At 43.2% G+C, this 24,298-nt stretch overlaps 1 protein-coding gene across 1 annotated transcript in view; it reads left to right on the top strand.

The window, feature by feature from the left end:
• SNX18 (sorting nexin 18) overlaps nt 1–24,298 on the top strand; it is an 80,550-nt gene that overhangs the window by 38,584 nt on the left and 17,668 nt on the right. The gene's annotated exons all lie outside the window — the stretch shown is intronic.

Below are 24,298 nucleotides of genomic sequence, written 5' to 3'. Positions count from 1 at the left end.
TACCGTCTCCGTGTTGTGTTATATTTGCGATGCATTTACAAGCAGGACAATTTATGAACTGGAATATCTTTGCTATGTTTTCCCACTCTTTTATTTTAAATCGACTGGCAAGCTCTTGCCCAAAGTAGAGAGAGAGGTTACCTCCAAAAGCTCTCTCTTTGGTGAAAGTCTAAAATCTTCTACATCCATGGTGATGACACAATGTTTTATCAGGCTTTTATTGAAGGACTTTAGGTTGCTTACAGATTTTGTCACAAATGATGCTGCTCTGAACATCTGCGGTCATTGTGTCAGTTTCCTACCATTGCTATAACAAATTATCGCGAACCTGGTGGCTTAAAACAACACAAATTTATAACCTTCCTGTTCTGGAGGTCAGAAATCCAAAACAGATTTTATTGAGCTAAAATCAAGGTGTTGGCAGGCTCTGGAGGGTCTTGGGGCGAATCCTTTTTCTTGCCTCTTTTAGCTTCGAAAGGCAGCTACATCCCTTGGCTTCTGGCTCCCTTCCACCTTAAAAACCGGCAAATGTTGGTTGAATCTTTTCATACTAACATGGAATCACTCCTCCACTGACTCTTCTGCCTTCCTCATCCACATTTAAATAACCCTCAGGGTTACATTGGGCCCACCTGGTATATCCAGCAGCATCTTATATTAAGGTCAGCTGATTGGAAGCCTTAAATTCTATCTGCAATCTTTATTACTCCCTGTCATGAACATGACCCACAGCTTCTCAGGTTCTGGGGATTAGGATGTAGACATTTCTAGGGGACCATTATTCAGTTTGCCACAGTCCTATATCTTTTAACATTTGTATGATCATCTCTGGAATAAATTAACGAGAAATAAACTTGCAGAGTTGTGGGGAGGGGAAGAATGCACACAAAAAAATTTAACTGCCCGCTTAAAGGTTTCAATTTCTACTATCACTTGTATTCAAGCCCCTATTTCTTCTCACCCTGACCACTTCTGAATATTTTAATGTTTAAAATCTTTGTCAAGGGCACCTGGGTGGCTCAGATGGTTAAGCGTCTGCCTTTGGCTCAGGTCGTGATCCCAGGGTCCTGGGATCGAGTCCCGCATCGGGCTCCCTGCTCCTTGGGAGCCTGCTTCTCCCTCTGCTTCTCTCTCTCTGTCTCTCTCTGCCCCCCTCTCTCTCCTTCTGTCTCTCATGAATAAATAAATAAAATCTTTAAAAAAAATAAAATCTTTGTCAACTCTGCTGTTACAAATCAATTAGTACTACAGAATTTGAAAACTAAACAAATCTGACACGTGTTGACGTTAAGAAGCTGATGGGACACAGAAGTGTCCATGATCCAAAAGTTGATCTTTTTTGCATTGTCTAAGTACCATCAGTTGATGAGTAAAGATGTGGCACAGAAATCAATAGTAAGGGAAATGCCCTATGATAAATACTTTCTTGCTAGCAGTTCATAGATTGATTAATTTATTAATTAGTCTTTTAGTATCTATCATGCTCTTAATGCAGGCCAGCAACCACCTGACCTCTAGGAATTTACAAGCAGTAAAAGGGATAAGTCACAAGTGATGGCAGGTGATTTGAGAATTGACTAGTGTAAAATCCATCCATGCAACTCACATGATCTAACCCATAATGGATCACCTTTATTTTTGACAACTTCACGCTTTTACCTAAGTAGTTGGGAACCATGCAATATTGCAATATAACATACAATTGCCAAAATGTGTCTGAGTGTAAAAATTTGTCACGTCTCAGGGAGTGACCTAAAAAACTGATTATCTGAAATAAGCCAGTCACAAAAAGGCAAATTCCACTCATATGAGGGACCTAGAGTGGTCAAATTCCCCACAAAGAGAAAATAGAACGGTGGCGGCCAGGGGCTGGGGAGAGGGGGAGGCAGGAACCGTTTGATGGATGAAGCATTTCAGGTTTGCAAGATGAAAAGAGTTCTGGAGTTTGGTTGCACAACAGTGGGACTAAACTGTACACTTAAAAAGGAATGAGATGGCAAATTTTATGTCATCTATGTTTTGCCATAATTTAAAGAAAAACCTAAAAACAAAACAAAAACCAAAAACCAATCAGTTATCTACTAAGCAGTCATGGGGAGGAAGTTACCGCAAGCATTTATTGGGTGTCAACTGTGCTGGGCATTTCCAAGCATCAGCTCATTTAATCCTCACAACCACCCCGGGAGGTAGGCATAACTGACACTATGTTGCAGGTGAAGAAACTAAGTAATTTGCCCAGAGTCACCCAAGCAAACTGGGGTTTGAACCTAATTTGTCTTTCTTCTGCATCCTCATGCCTGACAATTAAAGATTGCATGTGTGAGATGAATGTTATTTCCATCGAGCACCCTCCTAAGTATTCTCTAAAGTAGAAAGGCTCTTATTAAAAATGACACAAGGACACAATTACTTAACTAGGATATAAAATTCCTAGAAACATGTACTGGCTTCTCCAGCTAAGGTTTATCTTACTAAATAATTAGAGCTTTAACTTCCTCCCTCCTGGCCGCCCCCCTTCCCTCTTTTCTCATTCTTTGTTTCTTTCATTATTAATGTCTGCATCATGGTCACACAGAGCAGTACAATCCATGTTGAGGTAACATAATTAAATTTGGTGCTGCCTGTACCATTCTTTCATTCAGAGAAGGCTGGGAAAGATCCGTATGGGACAAAGGACATGCCCCGCCCGTCCCCGCTCTGACACAGGCCCTCGATGATGTCACATACAAAGTCATTTCCTGCTTGGTCCTTATCTGTAATGCCGACCAAATTAATAGCTTTACTTCCTTTACTTGTGTGTAATGGACTTTGGAAATAAAAGTAAAATCACTTCCTATTGGGATTTATACTTAAATCCTTTAAAGTTCACGTACTTGGATGCTTTTTTGTCTCTGGAGACCATGAGGTTGTTTGATGTAGAAAAGGAACAAGCTATGAAATATGCCACGCTGAAATTCAGTGACGGTCCTGCTTTACCTACTGTCCATGCTCTGGTGACTGTCTTTCCAACTCCCAAACCTTCTGAAGATTTGCAAGGAGTAAAACCTGACTCATCCTAGCAGGGAGGTTTTTAAAAGTAATTAAAAAGGGTGGCTGTTGTTATAAAGTGAATCGCCCACGTGGCCTTTGGAAGATGTCCTCTGCAGCACAGGGCAATGACCAGAGAGCACCGGACTTGATAATCTCCTTTTGGCAAGAGAAGCTGGAGCTGACTAACCCAAAGGGAAGCCGTGGCATCGAGGGACAAAGCATGCATGTGAAAACGTGAACTGTCAGGCATATCCCCTCAGGGTCCCTGTTGCAAAAGGAGAGATAGTGGCGCCCGAATCTGGGGACCAGGCTGGAACTGAGTAGCCACTACCAAAGGGGTCACCTGAGTTTACATTTAATCTGAGTTTACATCTGAGTTTACATTTAAATCAGTTATAAATGTCCATATTTAGATGGCTGTATAATCAATAGTCAGCCTTCGCTGAAAACCAGTTGTCTCCTTTACTCCTTTTTATTATTACAACATCTTCCCTTTGTCCCCCCAAATGTATTCATTCACTGTCAAATGCCAAAACAGGGTGCTTTTTATGCAGAAGATGGAGAGTGACATTTGCTGTGCAGAATTAATGGCCTTGAGAATGAAAATACTCAGTCTACTGACTCTTGACTTTTACATGGAACTTGTGTCTTTATTCTTCCCCTTATCAACAGGAAGCAGATATACAACGGACAGAACCTGATGCAAGGCAACAAGTTTTGAAAGTTATGTATTTTTCTTCAGACTGTGATTATTTTTGGAAGCTTAACATCCAGCTTGGATTTTCCTAAAATGAGGTTTTTGTTTCTCTGCTGATAAAATCAATACATGATAAATAATACCTGATAAGTATAGGAAAATATTAGAAAAACAATCGCTACCATTTTTGGAGCAGTTTAACTTTACTAAGTGTGTGGCCCCCTGACCTTGTCGACCCTCAGGCAGCCCTGTGGGGAAGACATTGACATTACTCCCTTTACCAACAAAGGTGCTCAGGTGCCAAGAGGGAGGGTTGTGTAGGAAAATACGGAGTGGGATTTAAATCTGGGTCTTCGAACTCCAGAGCCTACATTCTTCACAGCAAAGATTCTTTGGTGTTTGTTTCTTATTTATAAATATGGAGGCAGGAAAATGTGGTGTTAGATTTAAACATTCTTTACACCATATGAGTAGCCTAGTGGTTATGGGGAAAGGAGGGAAGAAAAGGGACCATCTCTCCACTGCCTTGGGGGGCACAGCTTCCAGCTAGGCTCCATCTGACGCTCCCCCTTGTGGGATCTGGCTACTAGGACCTTGGCAGGCTGGCCGACCTCTCAAGAGGCCTCTTGAGTCCCTCCTCTACAGTTCCCCTGTGATTTTGTATAGATCTGATTTTTTTTTTTTATACGTCTCTTTCTATTTGAAGTAGCTTGAGTAACTTCTCTTTTCTGTGGCTGAATCCTGACTGATGTGATGTATATATGAGTATATGATTTCTATAATTGGAATCTGATACAAGTTTACAAATTGCTTTTTTTTTTTTAAAGATTTTATTTATTTGACAGAGAGAGACACAGCGAGAGAGGGAACACAAGCAGGGGGAGTGGAAGAGGGAGAAATAGGCTTCCCGTGGAGCAAGGAGCCCGATGTGGGGCTGGATCCCAGGGCTCTGGGATCATGATCTGAGCCGAAGGCAGACGCTTAATGACTGAGCCACCCAGGCGCCCCACAAATTGCTTTTTTTCAACTTAATATTTTCTCATGAACATTTTAAAAATTTCAAAATCAAATGTTTGCCAGTAGGGTAATATTCCTTCATATAAATGTAGCATCATTTACTTTCTATTCCTTGGTTAGTGGACATTTAGATTCTCTCCAGATTTTTTACTCATAAATGAGTATTTCTTTGACAGAACGTATTAGTTTTACACTGCTTTCTTAACAAATTAGTACAGACTTGGTGGTGGAAACCACAAACAACATAAACTTATCTTTCAGTTTTGGAGGCCGAAATTCCAAAATGAGCTCACTAGGCTAAAATCAAGGCGTTGCCAGGGCTGGAGGCTCTAGGGAAAGATTCGTTTCCTTGCCTTTTCCAGCTTCCTGAAGCTGCCCACATTCCTTGACTCATGGCCCCTTCTATCTTGAAAGCCAGCAATGGCCAGTTGACTCCTTCTTATACTGCATTATGCGAACACTGATTCTTCTGTCCCCCTCTTTTACTTAATAAGGATCCTAGTGATTACATTGGGACCCCCTGGATAATCCTGGATGATCTCTCCTCTCAAATCATCTGATTAGCAACCTCAATTCCCTCTGCAACCTGATTCCCTCCTGCTACGTAACATAACATATTCACAGGTTCTAGGAATTAGGACATGTGGGACCATTTGAGGAAACCATTATTCTGCCTATCACACACAGTAATTCTGCTTTGGGGAATCCATCCTTCAAGAAGAATCAGAAATGCCGATAAAGGAAATTTTTAAGGCTTCTGACATGTCAATTGCAACTATACCAACTTATATCCGATTTGCAGGTTTTAAATATTCCCATCTCATTCTCACCATGCTGTTGCTAGCATAAAATATTAGTTTCTCAATATCTTCTTGACATAGAAGCTTATTAATAAGTATAATACCCTTGTGTGATAGAAAATTCAAAGAGTACAAGAGAGTTCACAGTGGAAAGTAAGACTCCTGCTTGCCTGTATGCTCCAGTCTCCCCCAGAGGCTACCATTAATGCCAGATTTTTATCTATCATTGTAGAGATATTCTGTACATATATAAACATATGTAAGGATGTGTCACTCCTTTTTACACAAATGATGATATACTGTGCCTATTCTTCTGATCTCCTCATAGGTTTTGGAAATAGGATTGATATGGGTAAATAAGAATAGTATCTCAGATCTAGAAATTCTGTATGTTCTAAAATAGCCACAATTAAGTATGACTTATTTTATTTTAGTGAGTGATGAGCCACATAGAGACCTTCTCATCTTTTACTTAGAAGTATGAGTGCAGGAGCGCATGGGTGGCTCAGTTGGTTAAGCATTTGACTTTTGATTTTGGCTTAGGTCATGATCTTAGTGTTGTGAGATTGAGCCCTGCTTTGGGCTCTGTACTGGCTGTGGAGCCTGCTTAGGATTCTCTCCCTCTGCCCTTCCCCACAGCTTGCACATGCACACACTTACTTTCTCTCTCTTTAAAAAAAAAGCATGAGTGCATTAGGATTCTACTTTTTGTAGATGCAAAATTTCAATGGGCAAAGGCATATTGAAACAAGTTCAATCTTAGGACAGGCATTTGCAACTCCATCACTGGAGCTGAATGCTGTGTTTACACTATGAAAATGGATGGTGTGTCCTGTAATAAGAAAACAGGAGCTATTTCTAGCTGAGAGAAACTTACAGTGTAATGTATCAAAATGCAGAATAAAGCAGATTTCACTACTATGAATTCATATTTTCATAAAGAATTATACTGTCACCCCATATAATAACCACTTTCTGACACTCTATAGTGGCATTCTCCAACTGTGTTCTGGAAAGTAATAATTTTAGTAGAGAAAAGAAATCTATTAAAGAAATTCAACCAAGCTGCCTTATATTCAAATAATAATCCATCGTAAAACAGAGAGAAAAAAACCTAACAATCAATCACACTAGTAGCAAGAAATGAACACATAGGAATAAACATTCAATACGTATAAAATAAGCTATGAAATTTCATGAGAATATTGAAGAGGGTGAATATACCCATATACACACTAAAATGGGGTGGGATGGGATATGCTGTGGTTCTCAGGAATTGTGAGTGAGAACAAAGGTCACTGGGAAGGAGTTAGAGGGAGATTTTTCTGGCCCAGGAAAGGTTAGTGAGGGTGGAGTGTGAAGCTATCAGAGGTGTATAAACACTGAAGACCAGCCGGAGGGGGTCTCAGAACAGGCAGAGAATATCATATAAATTGTAAAGTAGCTGGGTTTGGGGCTTCCCCCAGACCCAAACTGCCTTGCCTGGGAACTGAAGATGTTTCATTTTGTCAGGGCAATGTGATGGGAAGAACAAAAGGAAGGAGCTCGAAGTTTTTGCCTTTCTTTCCACTGCATGTCTTCCTCTCTAGAAACCAGAGCCACGTAAGTAGTTAACTCTACCTGAGTGCCTGCTGACGGGCAAACGGGTACACAGAGGATCACAAATCTAGCAGAAAAGGCTATTGGCTGTTACTAGAGTGATGGCACCTTGGAGGATACACAGAAGGTATCTCACGTTGGTCCAGCAGAGCTCAGAGCACCTTAGCACCTACTTCTTGCCTGGTCTCTTGAGACTCCCTCCACCTGTGTGGAGGCCACTGGGTGCCTTTGTGGCAGGGATCCTTGGCATGGTATGTTCTGTAGAAGCTGGAAGGGGAAGCTGGTCCCTGGGATTGGGAACTTGTCTGTGTAATGAGTGCCTTCCTCCCTGATGCACTATTTGCTTTTAAAGTTTCCTTAGAAACCATGCATATAATACTTAACTCATCCTTGGCTCCATCCAGACATTTTTTTGTGGAAGTCACAAGGGCTGTTCTTTTCAACTGTGGCCTTTTGCTTCTCTCTGCTTTCCCTTGGTTTCTAAAGTGTGGCCATTCCAGAGGGCCAAGGCCTCATTTGTCATGCCAAGATTTGTGTTTGTGCTCTTGGCAGGACGTGTTGTTAACCTTTGAATGCTACGTCTCTGAAGGAAAAGGATGTACTCCAGTGACACACTTTACATTAGAAACATTGTTAGCAGGGGCAGACATGACATCGGCAGCGCGCAGGCCCAGTTCCGTGGTTGTGTGAGGGCACCCCTATGCCAAGCCAGAGGAGATGGGTAAACTGTCCCCTTCCCTTGCCAGGGGAGGGAAGCCCCAGCACCCTGTCTCCATCTTCTAGGCCCTCAGGGTTCACTCCCACTTCTCTTCTCCTTTCCTCCTGCTTCCCCCCCCCCCCCCCGCCACATCTCTGCACAACCGTTGCCCTCCCCCATTCCCAAAGAACGGGGTGGTTGTCTGAGCTCTGGGCCTGGCCACCTGAAGGAGGACAGTGCTGGAGAAGTGCCTGAACCTTCTTTTCAGTCACTGCTACTTCCCTATGACCCAGCCCTGAAGAGACTAGACTCAGCTCTGGGATTTGTAGTCACATCGCTAAAACAAGCTCTGATCGCAAAATAATCGGTGTGTTGATTATGGTTACCAAACAGAGACACCTCAACCTTCACCAAGAGTCTATATATATATATATATATATATATATATATATATATATACCACATCTTCTTTGTCTATTCATCTACCGAGGGACAGTTGGATTGCTTCCATATTTTGGCTCTTGTAAGTAATACTGCCATAAACATAGGGGTGCATATTTCTTTTTGAATAAGTGCTTTCATTTTCTGACACCTCGATTTTGGACTTCTATCCTCCATAACTGTGTGAAAATAAATGTCTGTTTTAAGCCACCACAAAGTACAAAGTACAAAGTGGATTTTGCACTTTGTCCTTTGTCACAACAGTCTCAGGAAATGAACACAGTTACCCATATCCATATAGATCTCATTGTCATTTCATAGTTGTACAAAGTAACCATTCAATGTTTAATCATCACTGATTTAATCAATCTTAAATAGATCTAAGGAATTTAGCCCAATAATCAGCATGAAATTATATTCTATGCAATTAAGTGGGTGACTCATAGCCTCCCTTTCTTTTCCCCATAGGGCCAGCAAGGTTAGCACAGAGTTGGCATTCAAAAAATATCAATGAACTTGTTACCACCACCAAGAGAGTGTCAGAAAATAGGAAGTCTGATCACCTATAAGCATTATATTAAAGGATTCCAAATATTAAGGATTTTCAGAAAGTCCTGTCACTTCTGGAAACCTGCTTGGTCAGGTGACCTGAGCAACAGGTAAAAAACTTCAACCTAAGAGAATGTTCCCATAAAGCATCAAGTATTTTAAAGTGAAAGTGGTTATAGTACAAAAACGTTAAAACCCATTGTTGTGTACAGATGGGATACTTCCAGGTCCCCGGCCAAAAAAGGAGTTTTAAACATCAAAGCCCCTTTGCCAAATGTTAAGAAATGATTCAGAAATGTCAGCCTGGCAGACGACTACGGAAACCTACCCCGTGCATTATAGACCTTTCCTGCTGTTCCTTTATGACTTCTGGGTTGGATGAGGCCTCCGGTGTTTTCCTTCTCAAGTTCAACTCTCCGTTTCTTGGCCCCATTTGTGACTTCCTGGACACAGAGGGAAGACATGGGGTAAATCTGGAAAGGAACCATGGGTCTCCTCCCTCTCCCTCGTGGGGCCAACTCAGAGGAACAGGCCGAGTGGCCAACTCGGGAAGTGATGAGGCTGCAAGCCCTTCCAGTCTCGTGGTTTCTTTCTTCTACAGACCAGGAGTCTTCTCAAAAAGGGCCTACAGAAAATCAAATCAAATCAAATCAAGCCCGTTTTAATTCTAAGGCGCTTGGCAGTGTGTTTGCCATTTCCAGGGGATCTTTAGCTGCTCTGAGCACAACAGACTGGATGACTAAAGTGCAACAAGAGTCCTTAGTTCTTATATCAGCCCCAAAATCCAAAGTTGTGGCTCCTTCAATCCCCATCCACTTCATTAGAGTGGCATGTGAACTTGAAACTATGGCTGAACAAGGCATGGATCGTTCTCCTTCCTCCCAACAGAGCCATGGCAGCTTTATTTGGTGTGGAGCAAGTAGCTGTGTGGTTCTACACGAGGACTGGATTCTGAGCTTAGTTCGAACCTCAGCCCTCTAACTCCATCAATTCCTACCCATGATACCCTGGCAAGTCATTTATCCACAGAAAGCATTTCCTGTGTCACAGGATTAGGATGAGGATGAGGAAGACAGATGTTTCGTGAACGCATACCAAAATATCCCCCCCCCCACACACACACCTGCCCCTCTGCCCACCTGCTCCAGCAATTGGCAGGAGAAAGCATCAGAGGTGATGCGTCCTGGAAAGTGCACATTGAAGCCAACTCATGGGAACAGAGCAGAGTCCCAAGCCTAGGACTTTTGCTTTTGGTAGGACTCATTTTTATTGAGGACAACATTGGAGCCCAGAGAGATTAAGCAACTTGTCCACAGTCACACAGCTGGTTTCTGGCAGAGCTCGGATCAGTACTGAAGCCTCTGCTGTTCTTTCCGGGACATCCAGCCGAAGGAAGTAACTCAGGAGGAAGGGACGTAAGAGACTATATAGGGATGTAAATGTAGGGATGGAGCGGCATCCGGTAAGAGCTGAGGGCTTGGCCGATCTGAAACCTTGCGAAAGACTGAGCAAAGGTGGCTGAAGCTCTGGAAAGGTCAGGGTAGGACTGAGAGTCATTTCCTTCCAACCGGTTCTCAGCTGTACGTGCAGGACCTGAGCCAGTTGCTACAATGCTGTGTGTGGTTGTTGGAACTCCTTCTAGAGGAAGAACTGAAAGAACACAAACTTCTAGAGCCCACAGTGTGAAAAAGTAAACTAGGTCAGATCCAAGGCTGACACAAAGCAAGAAGGACGCCACAGATTTGCAAGTTAGGTTGCTCATCATTACACAAAAAGGCCATTTTCTCCCAGGCTGGCTGGGCCGCACCTCCCTCCCATCTAGAATCATAGCTCTTCAGGAAGGGGATCGATCTGTAGCTGTGGAAAATTCTGGGCAAATCAATGCGCTATTTCTAGATGTCAGGTGAGCTCCAGGACTCACAAGTCTTCACTCTAAGCCCATTAATCAAGTCTGATGACTTAATTTACTGTTGAAACAAACATGTCAGTTGTAATGTGATACATTACAAACATCTCTGCTTCCCAAATGTCGGGGGAGTTACTGCCAGGGAAGAAAGGAGAATTAAGCCCTTCTCCAAACAAAGACATTCTCCCTTTGTATAACCAGAGAGAGGAGATAGGATCTGAGTGTGTATTCACTGGCTTCTGAGCTGGAGATGCCAATCATTTCTTCCCTGCCCCCCAAAACTTGCAGCAGAGGCCCCAGAAACTGCTCCCCTACCTCCAAATGTAGCAGCTGGCCAGCCCTTGCCGAATCCTTCCGACTTTCCAGCCGTGTACTTGGGGATAGGAAGCCATGATCAGTTAGCTAGAGGCTATGTCGACCGAGGAGCTGAAGCTGCCGTTGTGAGCCGCCATTTTTGGCTTGATCCCTGGAGAACCTGAAATGACTCACAGGTACAGCAGCAGTGAGAAGCCCCAGTGCTCCAGGGAGAGAGACAGTGATGGAGATAGTAGGTGACCTGGTTCCAGATACTTTCCTGTTGTCTTCATGTGGCCTCCTATACTTCCTCTGTCGATTAGAAAGGAAAATTAATCAAAGATGGGGAAGAATCTTAGTATGTTCCCAGGAGGACTTGCAAGGCAAGGTCCTGGGGAAGGTGTGGCTGGCCTTAGGAATATTGCAGGGTGCATTTTCCTCCCTTTTAAGGATTTTTTTTTCTTGAAAAACAAACAGTAGTTTCTAAATATAGGAGTTGAATAAAAGAAATATATTTTCCTTAGGAACAAGATGTTTTTTGCATCTGCCAGATGGACCCAATAGTCATTTGTCAGTAATGCATTTGTTTTCCTCATGTAGACATTTAATCATTTAATGAGTACATACAGGCTGGCTCAGGTAACACTGGCCGCAACACATGTACGCGAGCACGCGCTCGCGCGCGCGCACACACACACGCGCGCGCGCGTGCGCGTGCACGTAGTTCCAAGGGAGGCATTTGCCTGATGGAGATTATAAAGCTGGTTAATAAAATAAAAAGCATTTACAGGACAGCTTTTCAAAGTCCAGCCTTAACAGATACTATGCCTCTGTCATTTCCCCTCATAAGACCTAGATTTACATCTGTGTTTTAGATAGACTTTCGAAGGGTTGCCACATTTAGCAGAAGGTCTTGAAAGGTTTGTTTTGATGGCACTTTAAAAAAAAAGTTGGAATTTGTGGATTAAGAAAGAGATGGGCTAATTGACTTCTCAGGGGGACTGCATTCTCTCTCTCATTTTTTGTTAGATGCTTACTCTTGCAATTTATGATTCCTGTTCATGATTTTAAAGCTCCTAAGAGCCAAGCAGTTCTAGCCCTAACTTATTTAATTCATTCACTAGCTAGGTCAAATACATCCCTTCTATTTGGCTAAAGACTGGGCAGTGGTGTTTTAAAGTGTACTAAGATTTCAAGTTATTTTAAGTTTTATCTCTAAGGCCCCTTGCAAGTGTTGATTTGTCTACAAATTACAAGTGCAGAAAGAAAAAAATGGCCACTTTTTAAATTCTTTCCCCAAAATATTGATTGCGCTCATCCTAAGTACCAATCTGTCTCAGCAGCGTTGAGAAGAATGAGACACCGTCTCTGAACACAAGTAACTCACAGCAGAGGCATTCCGCCTGGTAAAAACAGGATGTGTTTCTTGGGGCAATTCTCACAGTAGGACATAGCTCAGGACTTTTGCCCTTTGCTTTGGAGGAAACTTTGCTTAGAAGTAAGCATGGTTGGTCTAAGTGGTGTGAAATGGGGGCCAAGGGTTCCCCAGGGAAGGGCCATTCAGGGGGCTTAATGCAGGAGGTAGGACTCAAAAAGATGCTGAGCAAGCACTGGGGAGCTAGAAAAATGGAGGGAAGGAAGAAAGGGTCAGCTCTTCGGATGGGCCCCATGGGGGCAGAGGCCTATTAAAGAGCACTGTGGGAGATGAGATCAGCTTGTTCCGGCACGTTGTGATGGACCTTTGAATCCCATGGCCCAGGGTCCACCTCTGTTCTCTTCTATATCCTCTTTGTGCTAAGGCGTAACATGAACAAACTCTGAATAAACAAGAGCTGCAGGCCAAGATATATTTGGGAAGACTAATCTGGTTCCACTGTGTGGGAAAGATCAGAATGTGGGAGACACTATAGGTGGGAGACAGGGACCAGTTAGGAGCAATTGTCTAGGAAAGTAACCAGTGCTTTGGGGGAATTCAACTGGGATTGCTGGTTTCAGTCTGGGGTTATAAATTCCAGAACAACACAATGTTGACAGGGAGAGTTAATAGAATAGGACCACGCCCGGGTTCACTTGGGAGGGAATGAGGACAGTGTCTCATCCAGCTTCTGCCTGAGCTCTCTCCTCTGTCCTGTGGGTTTACCCCCTACCCCTGCTCCCAGGGCTCCCTTCTCCTTGCCTTGTTCTGGGGATGGGGGTGCAGACGGAGCTTTTTGCTTCCATCAATCAGCAATCAGCAAGCCTCACTGGCAGCTGACCATTTTGGGGATCTCTGGTCCGGGTGGAGCCTCCCCCAAACCATCCTCCCTATCAAAGTCCTCCACATGGGTGGTGGTGGTTTTATTTAACCCAGTTTCTCTTCAGTTACTATTGCAATGTAGCAAAACATCTAATTGTGCCCATTCATATCTAAAGATGCAAAGCATGCTGTGTTAGGGGACAAACCCAGAGACATGGCCACAATCATTCCACCTGCCGCAGCTGACACGAGCCTGAGCTCGGGGCCCCTGCCAAGGAGGTGGCATTTCTAGCCCTTTGCAGAGCGTCATTCAGGATCTGAGAGCCAAGAAAGCCAACATGTTCAGGTTGCATATGAGAATTTGTCTCTACTTTGGCATAAGGCCTAGGGACAGGGCCTCCCTACAAATGTAAAGTGGAGAACTTCAGAGTAAAACTCAGTTCACGGGTAAAACTCTGCTTTCCTTTAAAGGCTCTGGTCGTCTTGTTAACAATTAGGAAAGAGAATAGACCCTTGGAAGTAGACCTCCTAATCCTATATCTTTTATTATAGTTCTAAAAATCTCTCAGATGGCAGCAGATGCCTTTGTCCTACATTGAAATTATTTGTGACTAGGTCAGAAGAGTCAGTCTTAGGAAATCACAAGACATCCCATGAGCATGGGCCAGAAGTTAGATACTTTTAATAGCAACATGTTTTTTTTTAATTTTGTGTTTATATCATTTTGTTCTAAATGTAGAATCTATTTGGAATTTGGAAAAAAAGAAAAGAAAAGCAAAATATATAACTCACTATCACTGGCTTTAAAAGAAATAATCCAAACTTGGTATTTGGTTGTGGGAGAGAGGGTTAGTAAGGGTGTCTGAGTCTCTTCCCCTATGCAAATCCCACCCACCCTGGAGTGTTTGGTTCTGGTTCCTTCTTTATAAAGATTTTCCTGAGTCAGAACAGCCCAAATTCACCTCTTTCTTTTCTGAACTGTTATAAAAACTAGTCAGTACCATACAATTTAGTTCATTGTTAACTGCCTTGTAGTATATATGCTATTATATGTGCATGTTCCTGTTTTCCCAACCAGATGGCAAGGTACTTTAGAAAGTATGGCTCCTGTTAGGCTTCTCGTTATCTCCTAATAATGGAGCATACTCCTGAGAATATTGTAGGTGTTTGATCAGGACTTCATGAATGGAACATTGAGCATCTAAGTGGGGCTCATTTCAGGAGCCAGATCTGGCTCTGGGTCTGCCCTTTACTGCAGGAGGAGTTCAGGCTCAGCATGGTCCAGGGCTGGACATATGGACAAGGTGTGTTGTGACGATGTCAGTCACTCATTGTTGACAGTCACAAGTAGCCATGAGACATACTGGTTAGGGACAGTCTGCAAACCTCGGCTTAGCTCTAAATTCTCCCACTTGTTAGCTATGTGGTGTTGGACAAGTTACTTTACTAAACTGTAGTTTCCTTATGTATAAAATGGTAACAAAAATAGTACCACCTACTAGAAGTTTTTTGAGGAAGAAAGTAAGTTATGTAAAACCATATGTCCCACTTCATCCATTGGGTATGTAAGTAATGTAATTCCACCCACATCCTCAGAATATGCCATTTGAGGGCCTACATGTCCAGATTAGGAAAGTTCATCTTCCTATTTCTTCCCTGTGGACCATTTCCAGTGTCAGCCTGGAGACCCAGAAATACCTACTTAGTGTCAAGTAAGGGTCAGTCCTGGATCTTCTCTCCTTGTGTTGGGGTGGGGGATGATAGGGAGAAAGGTAAAGAAGAAAGAAAAAGCTGCATATGGATTCCTTTATGCTACGTCACCACTCTCTCTACCAAAAAGACTCTTAGGAATAAAGAGAGCATTCCAGAGGGATCTCGGAGCGGCTGAAAGGCCTCCAATGTTGGGACTTTGTTCAGGGCTGGCCTGTTGGACTGATTTGGCTGTTGTTTGTCCCTATGGGACAATAAGCAGGAGAGACCTCTTCTCCAACTCAGCAGTGGGAGACAGTGGAGCCTTGATGACGGTTAAGTGAGGTTCATATTTATTCACTGCTAGTGCTCGGCCCAGGGCCGTGAAGGCTGGCTGTAGGAGAATGTTCTAGTGTAGGAGTCAGGCAACCTGTGTCCTAAGACCTTCTGGAGCTACCAGCTGCCTATTCTGTGGCCTTAGCAAGTCACAGTCTACTTCCGATGTCTCAGTTTTCTTATCAGTCAATGGGATAGATAACGTCTACTTTATCCTCTGTGCAAATTTTTGCGGGACTGCAACCATCACGGGTTGGAGCTTGCGGTGGGAACAGCTATACTTCTTTCTTTCCCCTCCCTCTCCTTGAAGGAGTGGCTTCCAGCGGCTCCCCGGACAGTGTGTACTTGGGTATGAGTGAGTAGCTTGGACTGGTCACCAGAAAGGGCCCTAGAAGATTAGATTCAGCTGAGTACTGTCAAAAAGGATGAACTGTGGAAACTTCCTGCTATCTATCCACCTATCCATTTATTAAATGCCTATGAATTGAGTATCCAGGGTGTGCCACACACCCTGAGGTCCTTTGCATTTCTCCTCTGGGCCTGAATGTTTGCTAGGCTCTAGCAGTGAGAAAGCATGAGGACAATCTTATTTGTTTTTACCCCTTTCTTTGGGCTATCCTGAGAGTCCTTTCTGTCCTAACCATCAACCCAGAACAAATCTACATGGGACCTGAGGGCAGGGGCAGCTTGGCCTGACCAGAGAGCTCTGACCCCCAGTTCTAACCTGTTCGCATGAGCTAGCCTTGCTCCCGCACACTCGGTAACTGGCAGCGGCACTGGGAGGGGCAGGGGACTTTTAGGATTGACAGGGGACAAGAGATGGCAGATGAAGTTTCACCTGGGGTCACCCTCCCTGCCAGAATTTCCCACTCTGCCTTCTGCTGCTCTTGACCTTTCCCTCACTCTGCTCACTTCCTTCTGACTGATCAGTTGAAACACGGTCAACTTTCCTCTTTCATCTGCTCCAGTCCAGGAGGTCATAAGAATGACATGATTGGGGGGAAAAAATTGCAAATTATTTTTGAAAGAAAAAAGGGCACATTGGAAAGTAGGGATTTGGAAACAGATTCGGGGTGTGGCGTGAAGGCCTGTCTGTGGCTTCACACAGGTTCCTCTTCTCTCCGTTGTGCTGTTGGAAACCAGCGTTTCTGTTTGATAGACAATAATTTCACATATCCTCCTCACCCCCAGAGCCAGATGGTGCTCTTCAAGTGAGCACAGCTCCTCCAAGCACCACGGCCCTACCAGAATGGCGCTGGCCAGGGCGGAGTCCCGGCAGTACTGAAGTCTCACGAGATGTTCAGGGCTGGGAGCGGCAGGATTGGAGGGATGATGGAAGCTCCGTAACCCGAGGTAGAAGGCCTGAGGTTGCCGGTCTGGGAATCGTGCAGTCGGCAGACACTCTGGACGCAGGGCCTGAGTGAAGATCAGTAGCCCCGGGACAGAGGGCCGGAGACAGCTGGGAGGGTGGGAGGGAACCCTGGGAAAATGGTCAGGGTCTGGTGGGCCTTGGCAGCCTGCTCGTGTTGCAATTCTAGGAGGTTTCTTTCTTATTCTACTTTGCCTCAAACACTGTTGGCTGAAATGAAGAGTGTTTTTTTTTTTTAAAGATTTTTATTTATTTATTTGACAGAGAGAGACGCAGCGAGAGCAGGGAACACGAGCAGGGGGAGTGGGAGAGGGAGAAGCAGGCTTCCCGCGGAGCAGGGAGCCCGATGCGGGGCTCGATCCCAGGAGCCTGGGATCATGACCTGAGCCGAGGCAGACGCTTAATGACTGAGCCACCTAGGCGCCCCGAAATGAAGAGTGTTCTTAACGGTAAAGGAAACTGGCAGCATTGGGGGAGAAAATTCATGGAAATGGTTCCAGGTGCCAGTTGGGTGTTTCTTACTTGGGTTTTGCTACCCACATTGAGCAACCCATTATTACGGGCAATGTTCATAAATTGCGATATGTCCTGTGTGTAATTTATTTATTTATTTTTTAAATATTTTATTTATGTATTTGAGAGAGAATGAGAGAGAGAGAGAGAGCACATGAAAGGCGGGAGGGTCAGAGGGAGAAGCAGACTCCCCGCTGAGCAGGGAGCTCGATGCGGGACTCGATCCGGCACTCCAGGATCATGACCTGAGCCGAAGGCAGTCACCCAACTGAACCACCCAGGCGCCCCTGTGTGTAATTTATTATATAGAATACAGTTGGTCAAATATATTAGTCACCTGTATATGGCATGTATAATCAGAATTAATTTATTATATAGAATACAGAGTGGTCAAATATATTAGTCACCTGTATATGGCATGTATAATCAGAATTAATTTATTATATAGAATACAGTTGGTCAAATATATTAGTCACCTGTATATGGCATGTATAATCAGAATTAACCAGGCTCAGAGCTTTTTGAAAATCATTTAAATTTCTAATCCAAAGAATGTCACTTAAAATTTTTAAGAAGTCTTGGGATATCAGAATTTGTGTTTTATCTGAACCCAAGACTTAAATTTTAGGTTTGTTTTCTTTTGTTTTTTAGTTGAACCTGCCAGCATGCCTCAATTCCCAGAGACAGATGATGTAATGTAACTGATTTTTCAGCTGTTTGTGCTTCCTTCAGTCCTGGCTCTGGCAGATGCTAGAATCCAGAAACTAAAGGGAAAGGATAAGAGAAAAAGAGTCAGAGATGCCTAGGAGGCACATGTCATGTGAGCCTCACTGGCCATTTTCACTACTCCATACTCATCAGGTGGAATCTACAGAGTTCAACCGAGAAAACCGAACTAAAAGCAAAGAAAGGGGATTTATTTCAACTTAACAAGAGCTTATTGAGTGCCTTCAATATGCTAAGTGCTGGGGTCACACAGATGAATGAGACCTAGCCCTGGCCTCCAGGAGTTTGTGATCTGTGTAAGGACAATAGAAAGTAAAGGAGAGAGGGGCGCCTGGGTGGCTCAGTCGTTAAGCGTCTGCCTTCGGCTCAGGTCATGATCCCGGGGTCCTGGGATTGAGCCCCACATCAGGCTCCCTGCTCAGCGGGAAGCCTGCTTCTCCCTCTCTCACTCCCCCTGCTTGTGTTCACTCTCTCACTGTGTCTCTCTCTGTCAAATAAATAAATAAAATCTTAAAAAAAAAAAAAGAAAGTAAAGGAGAAAGAACACTTAACAATTACTGATGACCTATTTCATTCATTCATCTGACAAAAACTTTTGAGGGTCCTTATGTGCCAGAAATCATTCTAGGTGCTGGGGATGCAGGGATGGGAAAGATGGATGCAGACCCTGCTCTCATGAAGGTTTCATTCCAGTGAACCAGGTAAACAAACACTTATTAAGAATGCCATACTGATTGTGTTGTGGTTTGTCAAAGAGTTAAACATAGAATTACCATACGAACCAGCAATGCCACCTCTAGGTATATACCGCAAAGAATTGAAAGCAGAGATTCAAACAGATATCTGTGCACCCATGGGCACAGCAGCATTATTCATAATAGCCGATAATGGAAACAACACCGGTGTCTTTGAGGCGTGAATGGATAAACAAAATGTGGTGTCTACACACAATATCCAGTCTTAAAAAGTAATGAAGTTCTGACACCTGCTGCAACATGAATGAACCTTGAAAGCATTACGCTGAGTGGAAAAAGCCAGACACAAAAGGACAAATTATTTTATAATTCCACTTATGTGAGGTACCTAGAACAGGCACATTTCTAGAACCAGAGTGTATAATAGAAGTTATCAGGGAGTAGCGGTGGGTGGGTGAGTAATTGAGAGTTACTGTTTAATGGGGAGAGAGTTTCAGTTTGGGAAGATGAAGAAGCCCCAGAAATGGGTAGTGGTGACGATTGTGCAACACTGAGCACAATGGCTCAATTCTGCTCCATTGGTTACTTAAAAATGGTGCAAATGGTAAATTTTATGTTATGTGTATTTTACCACAGTGAACAAACAAAGAAACAAAGAAATGCCATGCTGATAAGTGAAGGAGGGCAAGAGCATGACGAAGTATTGACTTTAGATTACATGGCCAGAGATGGACTTTGAGCAGTTGCCATCTAAGCTAAGATCTGAACATCAGAACTAAGAGCAAGCAAAGGGCGATCAGAAGGAAAAGCATACCTAGAAGAAGAAACTGTTAGAGCAAAGACCAGAAGGTAGAAATAGGCTTGAAGTATTTGAGGAACAAAAAGAAGGCTAGAAGGATGGAAAAAGTGTAAGGGGGTGTGGTCAAAATGGGGACTTTTTGAAGTCAGAATAAAGAGTTTGGGCTTTATTCTACTGTAGTAGGCATTTGTTGGAGGGTTTTAAGCAGGGGGTAACGTGATTTGATTCACAAGATCAAATCATTTGATTCATGGCCACTATGTGGATATTGCAGATATAAGAGGTGAAATGGAAGCTGGAAACCAGTTTGGAAGCTATTTCCATAGTGTGCATGTGCAATAATGGTGCCTGGCCTTAGAGTGAATTTGGGATGTGTTAGGAGGCAGAATTGACAGGACTTACTGATGAACTGAATATGGGGGTATCATGAGGGGAAAGAGAATCTGGGTGGCTTCTTAACATTTCTGACTGAGGCAATGGGTGAATCATGGCCCCTTTTGTTACAGGATTGCAGGGTTCTTGTCTCATGGAGTTGAAGAATGAATCTCAGACACAAGAATGAAGTGAAGTGAAAGTTTGTTAGATGAAAGTGAGAACAGGAAGGAAAGAATAAAGCTCTTTAGAGTGAGAGGGGTCCCGAATGGGTTGCCACCATGGGCTTTTATTGGCAGTCTTTTCTTGAGATCTGACCAGGAAGCTTGTGGCTTTGAAATTCTGGTACCATCTTGGTTTGAGCAAGGACTGTTGATAACATCTTTAATGGCTTACTTCTTTGAGGTCTGGTCATTTTCTGTGATTGCAATGTAGCTGCCAAAAACAAAACAAAACAAAAAACCCAAACTCCCTAACATTTAGAGCCAGGTGGTCTGGTTTGATCCCTTATCTCTTCTCTCTGTTTCTACCTGCCAGGAATAGTCTCAGAGCCCAATCAGGGGACTCCTGTCTCTCCCTGCTTGTACCTTAACCCTTTCCTTACTCACTTTGAATGAGATGGGAAGTCTTGAGGAAGAGCAGGTAGGGTGAGGAATCAAGTTTGAAATGTCTATTAGGCAGGTAAGTGGATGTGTTGAGTAAGCAGTTGGATATGCAAGTCTGGAGTTCCAGGAGAGGAAGGGATGGAGCTATAACTTAGAAAGTCCTCAGCATTTGGACTGTATTTATTTAAAATGGTGAGCATGACTGAGATCACCTATGAGAAGAAGTGTAGATAGACCTAGCCAGGGGACCTACCACCATGTTTCTAAGTTACTAGGTATGGACACACATTCCATTTTAGAGTTGCTCACGTACCTAAGTGGGAGCACAGTGACTAAACTAGAGGTAGGTTTAGGAATACAGAGAAGGAGGAAATCCATTCTGACAGAAAGTCTGAGAGGGATTCATGGATGGAGCATTTTATGTGGACTTGAGCCATAGGCAGGAGAGAGATTCATGGGGAGAAAGCCTCAGGAAAGAGTTCCAGATGGAAGGAGTAGTATGAGCAAAGACTCGAAGTTGGAGTTTAGCCATTTTTTAAAAGAAAGATTTAATTTGAAGGTCTTAGAAAAATGTAGAGCTATGCTTCTCACAGTAGAGTGCTATGTTCCAGGGATGGTTGTGTGTACGGGCCACAGAGCATTCATTGTCCTGAAGGTCAGTTTTGCTCAAACTAAATTTTTTTACATGATTTTAACTAAAAATTTTAAATTAAAAATACTGTTATGTGACATTTATATAAATTTTACAGGTATTTCAGGTTTTGAATGGCTGCCTCTGGGTGCACACCAGACTCTCATTCACACACACACACACACACACACACACACACACACACACACACATTTTCTTTCTGTGGTTAGAGAACATTTCGTTGAAAAAAATTGAGAAAGACAGTATTGTAGCTGATATTTTTACATAGGTAGTTATCAGGGGATTCCTATGTGAATCTTTTTCTGCTATTCATCTATATATTGCAAATATTGGTCTTTAGATTATTAAAAGGCCTCCTTTCAATTTTAGCTTGCGTTTCTCTGTCCTTCCAAGTTAGTCCCTCAAAAGTTTGCCTAGCTTTTGGTCCTAATGATAGTTATGATGTCTGACCCATGGTTGGCTATTTCATTCTTGAAAATGCCTTTATAAGGACCTCTTAGCAGTAATGGGTCAGTTGGCTCCGTTCAGAGGCATTCACTCAGCCTTATTCTTTCTCCCATCCAGAATGTCCTATAATCCAAATGGACTCCTCATCCTTAATTTAAGTGTTTTTAAAATTGAAATTTTTATTGAGATAATTGTAGATTCACATGAATTTTAAGAATTAATACAGAGAGATTGTATGTACCCATTACCCAATTTCCCATAGTGGTAACATTTTGCAAAACTAATATAGCATCACAACCAGGATATTTTTTTTAAAGATTTTATGTATTTATTTATTTGAGAGAGAGAGTGAGCATGAGTGAGAGAGCACAAGCAGGGGAAGCAGCAGAGGGAGAGGGAGAAGTAGACTTCCCACTGAGCATGAAGCCTGATGTGGGGCTCGATCCCAGGACCCTGAGATCATGACCTGAACTTAAGACAGATACTTAACCGACTGAGCCACCCAGTTGCCCCTCACAACCAGGATATTGCCACTGATACAATCCATGTATGTTTTTCAGATTTCCCTAGTTTTATTTGTACATATACTTGTGTGTATGTGTGTGTGTGCAAGTTCTACACAGTTTTATTACCTGTGTAAATCTGGATTCACCACCACAGTTCAGGATATGAATGTTCCAACACTACAAGGATCCTCTGTGTTGCCCACTTATAACCACCCTACCTCCTCATCTCCTCCCTACACCTTGTCAATAACTAAATCTGCCCTCCATTTCTAAAATTGTGTCATTTTAAATATTATATAAATGGAATCAGACAATATATATCCTTTGGAGATTAGCTGACTCCATTTTTTTATGTCTGCTGCAGCTTTTTAGCCTCCCTCTTCCCCTCGGTCCCATATCTGGGCAAGCTGATAAGAAAGCTCGAGTTCTTCCTCTGGCACTGGGGGGAGATTAAAACCATGTGAACCCTTGCCATGTGCAGGAGACCTCCTCCTGCTCCAGCTCCTAACCACAGTGAAAACCCCAAGCCAGTCTCTTTCCCAACTCCCTCAAGCCATTTTTGGGTCTGCTTGGGAAGCTTGCCTAGCTGGCCTCTGAAAAATATATTATGTGAGAAATAAACCTTTCCATACCTCCTTGATGTGTATGTATGTAGTGTTATTAGTATTAATATTTGAACCATAGTTTTGGTGGGAGTCCATCCTCTTTCTACCTAGCTCTGGATGGCTACCATAGCATAATTTCTTACATATTCATCTAGGTTGTTGCATGTATCAGTAGTTTGTTCCTTTCTATGACTGACTAGTATTCCATGGTATGGATGTACCACAGTTTGTTTAACCATCTACCTCCTGAAGGACATTTTTTTTTGTTTTTACGGTTTTTGGCTCTTACAAATAAAGCTGCTATGAACTTCATGTGTTAGGTTTTATGTGAACATAAGTTTTTATTTCTCTGGGATGAATGCCCAGAAGTACAGTTGTTGGGTCTATGGTATTTGTATGGTATTTGTTTGTTTGTTTTTAAACTGCCAAACTATTTTCCAGAGTGATTGTTGCCATATTCCCACCAACGATGTATGAGTGAGTGATCCAGTTTCTCTGCATCCTCATCAGCATTTGGTGTTGTCAGTATTTTTTATCGTAGTCATTCTGGTAGGTGTGTGGCAATATCACACAATTTCTTTGATGCTGTTAATGTTCATAAAATATGGAAAGAGCCCCAAATCTGCTGCATCTGTCCCCACCCTGCAGAAGTACCAAACTCAAGTAGCCTGACTATGGAGTGTTACAAAGTGAGGCAGGATCTCTGGGGCAACCCATCATGAAATGCGGAATCTATGCTTTGATTGTGAGAGATATTTATTATCAGGAGCCACTGTGGAGAAGAAGTCTGCTTGTACTCATGTTAGTCATTACTCGGTATTGTGATTATTATTAGTCAGTAATGAGCCATTTCTAATATGGACCATTTAGGTTATGATCTTGGTAGAAGAGTCATTGGTGGGGGGATTCTTTTCCAATTTTTCCTCTTGGGAGGAGGGATTTTAAACGAACCTTACTGGCAAATGCAATGGGGTGTACCCTTGTCATAAATATCAAGACACAAAACAATGGCCACAAGAAATGGTGAAGCCTGCCTCTGTGCAGAGCCTTTCAACCATGGTCCATCTTCCTTCTCCACTGTCCCTGAAGACATGTTCAAAGGCTGTCTTTGTTCTAGTTCTCACCAGGGTGAGAGCACTGACTAGGGAAGGTGACGGGAAGCAATCTGCAGTCCTTTAGCTCAGGGAGTGACACTCTTTCTCCTGGCATCTTGTGGGCTCCGAGCCCCTGGTTTCCCTACTCCGGGGCTTCTAATCCAGGCCTGTGATCAGAAAAATTTGCTCCTCCGCCCTCCCCCATTAATCTCACCCCACAACAAAACTTCCATCGTGGGTTGAACACACCTGGCCTTGCCAAGTAACTGGCGAATGGGATACACTTCCTGTAATGTGACAATGGGTGTAATGAGGAGAGCCTGGGATGGGGTTCCTCAGATGTCTTCCAGGGCAGGCAGGTAACTGTATGATACAGAGGCTGTGCCAGAATTGGGAGGGCTTGGACCAGTGCAAATTGGGGAGCAGCAACATTCCACCTAAGGAAATGTAAATGACTCAAAATGCTGGTGGGGGTTGCGGCTTGCTGCCTTGGCTAATCTCTTTAAGGAAAACAGCAAAGTGGTTGTGATGTCGTTCTGGAATGTTGGTGAGGTCCAAGCCCAACCCAATTCTTGAGACATCTTTGGTGCAAAAAGGTGATTTTTATATGAAGGCACAGGGACA

This window comes from Zalophus californianus, chromosome 5, assembly GCF_009762305.2.
Source record: "Zalophus californianus isolate mZalCal1 chromosome 5, mZalCal1.pri.v2, whole genome shotgun sequence".
Classification (NCBI taxonomy): Eukaryota; Metazoa; Chordata; class Mammalia; order Carnivora; family Otariidae; genus Zalophus; species Zalophus californianus.
Note: the sequence above shows the minus strand (reverse complement) of the source record. Positions and strands in the feature narration are given on the sequence as shown.